Source organism: Limanda limanda, chromosome 20 (genome assembly GCF_963576545.1).
Source record: "Limanda limanda chromosome 20, fLimLim1.1, whole genome shotgun sequence".
NCBI classification, from domain to species: domain Eukaryota; kingdom Metazoa; phylum Chordata; class Actinopteri; order Pleuronectiformes; family Pleuronectidae; genus Limanda; species Limanda limanda.
The window spans coordinates 9,921,342-9,927,341 of record NC_083655.1 but is presented as its reverse complement, the minus strand read 5'-3'; positions in this window follow the sequence as shown (position 1 = coordinate 9,927,341).

Sequence of the window (6,000 nt, the reverse complement as noted above, 5' to 3'; positions counted from 1 at the left end):
AACCCTGTCTCTACTCTTGTCACGATCTGAAAGGTTTGAAATGAACGTAAGAGATGCAGCGAAGTGACTGGGAACTCTGCAGGCCTGCTCGTTGCCCCTTTCCCCTGCAGAGAAAAACAAAAAAACAGACGCTGCAGTTCATCTTCTGGCTTGTGCTTCTCAGAGTGGGAGATGCCACGCGGCGCAGGCGGCCGTTTGTGAGCAGCAGGAAGCTGTGAGGCTTTGCACAAATGGTGTTTCTGTCCCAACCACAGCAGATCAATGAGAAAATAAAGCTCTGACCTCAACTGTCAGCCGATAAAACTCCTTAGTCTCCGTGCTCATTTCCCCCTTCGCCGTGGAAACAGGAAGTGAAGAGTGGATGTAATCTACAAAAGTGCCTAAGCCTGTCAGCGAACAGCTCAGTCGCGCGGGTTGTTCGCTTTGCATGAGCGGCTTTGGGTTAACAAGGACGGACGGGCCCGTCCATCGATTCCTCCCTGAGAAAATCATGTCACGTGAAGCTGTTACCCGTGATATTTACTCCAGTGATGGATCTGTAGCTTCACTGTATGTTCAGGGAATATTTATAAGCCTCCTATAGGGCCTCTGTGACGCGTGTGAGCTCAGCCACTTCTTTTCCCTGAAGAAAAGCCGCTTGTTAGAAGAATACAATGACTGTGTCCAAAATCCCCATAGGGACATCTATGTAGAGGATTATATAGTGAGCTCATCAGCAAAAGAAATAAACGCTTTCAGAAACTTTTTGCCACATTTTTATCGGTACCGATAATTAAGTAATTGTCGCAGAACTATGACTTACAACAACCACCTCGGCTGGTGGAAATCTTTAGTATTAATGCTTTTTGGTAGAAAAGACCATGATTAAATGTAAAAATAAACTTGCTGATGTGCTGCTCTGCTCTTATGTCAAGTTCCAACTCGTAGGTTTGAATAATAAAAGACTCACTACGCCATTGACTGTTTTAGTGTCTGTGAAAACATAAACCTGTCGTTCTTTAACCTAACAATAATTTGGATGTTTTGGAAAAGCATAAAAAGGAATGTTCAGGCTGAGAAGTCCTGTCCTCTCTCCATCATTTTCCTTCCTGTAAACACCACAAGCGCAATGCATTAAATGTTAGATATCGCTCGGCTAGAGACCATCGGCTGCACACTACTTCACGGTGCATTGTGGGATAGAATACATCCATTATACAGGGTATTTAAAAAATGGCGAATTCACTGTATGGTGGAATATAAAGAGATTAATGAGTGACACAGCCAATGTGTTTTTCTTTGAGGACAGAAAACTGAAACCTTCCGTGACCACTGTTACTCTAAATCACACAAAGGAACTGTCAGCAGCTAATCACAGTTTATTTATGCCAGGATCGGGCAGGATGGTGCTGATGAGATTATGATGCTCTGCTCCTCCGGCGCTCTCACCTCGTCATTAATGCTAACGGCTCAACTTTTGAAGGGAGGACGAAGTTTTCGTGCCCACAGGCTGGTTTCAGCATGAATGAGTGTCCTTTCTTTCCCCCTGTGATTCATGGATTTGCCGTGGCCACCACTCCGCAGGTATTTCAAGACGAGGATTCCAAAGAGAGAAGCACACGGATCATCTCATGACCAACCCCAGTTGTTTTTTCGTCTGGGATGGAATCAGAACAGAATAGAGATAACTCACAAAGAGGTGGAACGCTGCAAATGAATTGAGCAAATGCAACGTTTTAACTGCACATGTGCAAACGTGCCCAGTAAATAAGGTCACAACAAGCAGGGGGAGTCGTCTTTGCAGCCCTTCAGATGATGCAAACCACTGATGCGGGTCGGAGTAATGGTTTCTCTCTGCTTAGTGAAGTATTCACAAGTTCTTTCATTCATAAGAAAACATTTTAAAATGTGCTTCATATTTTCTCCATATCTCAGTTATGTCATTACGTAACAGGATCCCTTTCTAATTGAATGCGACTCACTCTACGGTATTAAATCATCTTAAAGAATCATCCGTTTTTATCTGGATTTTTTAAGTTTAAGGTCATATGCCGATAAGAAAAGTAAACACAGCAAGAGCATCCCTGGTTAAAGAGCCAGTTGAGAGCAACCCGAGAGCAAATGTGACCATTTAAAATCATTAGATTCTTCTAAAACATGATTTAGACGTGTGGTTTAAATAAAATGCTGTTTTCCACAGGATGAGGCTTATCTTCATGGCTGTGAGTAATGCACACGGACCACGCTGTGTATTCTCTGTCAGGTCCATATGAATCAGTGATAATGAACCAACATGAAAAACAAAACGCAGAGATGACATGGCCGAGACAGCAGCCTTGGATGTCAAGCTGAAAAATCGAAACATCTTTCTCCCAGTCTCCCTTACCTGCATACACAAAGCAGTCACCATCTAGGGAGCTCTCCAACCCAACCTACCAGGGCGGTGCTCTAACTCCGAGCTGTCAACACTCACACAGGTTTACATCAATACAGAGAGAACTGTGCGGGAGACGCAGACCTTTAAATACACAGGGGCCCACATTTCAGGGGTTCACAAGTTTGTGCGCTTGGTTTCTAAATGTCTTTTTAGCAGATGTGTGTTGTGATGGTGAACCTCCAGGAGAGCAGCAATGGGGAGGATACCAAGAGCCTGCTGACGTCTGCGGGTCCAAGACACTGACTAAAAAAGTACTTCCACAAAGGATGCTTTTTTTATATCCGTCCTATTACTTTTGAACCCATTAAATCTGGGTAGGTGTGTTAAGGGATAAAGTTCTGTCTATACGCAAATTAAATCTAAGACATGGCGCTTTAATGTAGTGTCTATTATTACCTGTGCCAACGAGGTTATGTTTTCATGATGCAAACAAAACGGACGGATTATCACGGATTATCATAAAACTTGGTGGAAGGATCAGAAATGAACTCAATATATTTTGCTGCAGATGCAGGATTTGTTTTTCAGCTTCTTTAACATTGCGAGACCACATTTTGTTTGATTTATATTAGATGAATCTTAATGAAAGAAAAAACGGAGCACCATTTAGTTTGAATTTAAACTAAATGTGCTGCAGTCGGAGTTCGAACAACAATTGTCCAAATCCAGTCTATGTTTTCATGACCTCTGCCAAGAAGGTAATGTTTTCCTTGCTGTTTGTTTGTCCGCAGGATTATGCAGAAAACTACCGAAGTGATTCCATTGAAACAGTCTATTAGGACGGGTCATGATCAAAGAAAGAAACTGTTCACTTTTGGTGTGAATAGAGACAAAGAAGCATATCCTGGAAAGTTTTATAATCTTCTGTTAAGTGTGACATTTTCACCAATTTCCCAGAGGATCATTCACGGATCGTGATGGAAAAGATAAGGGATGGCTAATTGTGAAGGTGTCCAGTTTGTTGAAGATGCAAGTAAAGATTTGAATCTAGTTTATTTAAATGTAGTTTCCTAAGGGGACTGTTGTCGCCTTTCTGGAGCTACACTCTGCTGTGAGGACACTGTGGCCTCAGGTAGGACGAATGTCATTGAAAACCCCTTTTTAAAATCCAAAAGGTAATTTTCAAAGGATTTTGGGGGGGAAATGGAGTCTAAGAATAAGCTTTATCTCCCTTGGCTGAAACTAAATGAGAACATTTGATGGAAAAAAACGGCGCGTGATTTCATATGAAAGCATCAATGTGTTATGGAGGAACTCGTTATCAACTTTATCCCACTGAGCACGTCTAACAGCTGTGTCTGAGACGCAGAAGCCACGATTAGGACTGGGCTGTGCTCCGTGGTCGAAACTCAAAGGGAACTGGGTTGTGTATTCCTCCCCAACAGAAACCCCATGGAAAAGTAATCCTGTTTGGACAAATGGATCAAAAGAAGAAGGAGAAGGAGGAATGAAATCCTCAGGACTGTGGATGACACGGGCGGCCGAGGCCAGCGACCGACCGACCGGCGGACTGTGTGTAAATTGGGTGACTTTGGGGGGATCTACGTCACAGAGGACCTTATAGCTGAATCTCTGAATCACGACAGGCTCTTTGGCTACTCTAATTACGCATTTCCTCCTCACATCTCCAAACACAGCAGCACTTGTGACCTTATCTCTGCGGCTGTCAGAGTGTTGGCGTCCGCATTGGCAAGTGTGGTGATGAATGTAATTACCGGGGCCCAAAAATATAACACCACTGTGTTTATGCCACCGGCAGACCAGTCAGTCAGTGGTAATAAGACCCCTCCTCCAAATTAGTGCAGACATGGACAGAAATAGAGTTATTATAGGTCTGGATCTATGGAAGGAACATATAGAGAATATGTTTCAGAGGCCAGTAGGGGAATTAATACGTCACAGGATTTAATCTGTCATGAAAACACTCATAGTAATCCTATTACAAAGTTTATCACAACTCCATAACTTAAAAATGATCTGTACCAACATCACTGTACTGTTAAGCACTTTGAGTGGTCATCAAGACAAGAAAAACGCTATATACATACAAAGCATTTACCATTTTATAACATATATGTAGCCTATGTAGGGCAAATTAGAATGTTTCCATTTTCATTTTGTTCATCTGTTTGAAATTATTAAACTGTCACTTTTTGGGAGAGTTCTTGCACTGTTGTATTTTGTTAGTGATATAATTCTGGTGTTTAAACACAACAAGAGTTTGTACATCCAGATCACGAAGAACGCCTTTGAATTGTTGTTAGAAATATTCTTTCGTAGCACAGGAGATGCACTTAAATTTCCTGTTGAGTGTTTTAAACATCATAACAAAATGAAAGAAAGAAAACACCATACAAACCAGCCACTGAACACTAATAATGTGTCAATTTGGAAATAATTTCTTGCTTTTTGAAATTGTATTTATAACGTGTGATGTTTCCAGGGTCAGTTTGGATAACATGTGATGTGAAATCTGTGACAAACTCCATATGCTGATGAAGATCGTGTGATACATTCAAAAGCTCCACAGCCGAAACTAAACAGACCCTGTGGGCTCATTTGTATGAACGTTGTGTTATTAGATCAAGTGTATATATATAAATGCCCCCCCCCCCCAAAAAAAACCGTGTTTGCTTATTATCACCTCGTCAGGACGTTGGAGCCTCTGAGGACGGTGATTAAGGTGATGACGATGACGATGACGATGATGAGGATGATGGATTTTCACTGAGGGAAGTGAGGATACATATGTTAAATGACTGCATGTAGAATAATAATAATGATAATAATAATAACAATAATAAAGAGTAAAAGTACTACTGCTAATAATAATAATAACAGTAATCATAATAGTAGTAGTGCTACTGCTAATAATGATTACAATAATAATAGGAGTAATACTACTACTTATAATAATAATAATAAGAGTAATAATAATTATAATAATTATAATAACTTTAATAATAATAATAAACTTGCTCTGTACAGCACCTTTCAAAAACAGGTTTACAGTGTTTCACTGGCATATAAACAGCAGTTGGCCTTATCAACAAGGCCCGGGACCCCCACCTGACTCTGACTTTTATTCAACCCCCACACCTCTAGGATGTGTTAAATTAACACATTATATCATATTATATTAAATTATACTGCATTACATTGCATATTGCAATATGACACTGTTAACTGTTTTGCATTTAGCATTTCACTTTTTACTTCACTTTTTATATTTTTTCAGAAATGTTTATCTCAAAATAAATGTTACTTTGTATAAATATTGGTAAAAAGTGAGTAAATAAGAAGTAAACAGTGAGTAAATATATACTGGTTTCCCATTTTTTATTAGTCTCCTATGCATGTTGTATTTATTGCGTTTTTATGTTTCTATGTTCATTGTTTGCACCAATTCCCAGAGCAAATTCCTTGTATGTGTGAACGTTCTTGGCAATAAAATACTTCTGATTCTGATAATTCATACTTACTCTTTGAAGGAGACACTGAGGTTGTCCCACACTCGTGTCATGAAGTTTTTAGTTTTCTTTGAGTCTTCTTCTATTCACATCTGATGTTTTCTTTATGATTAA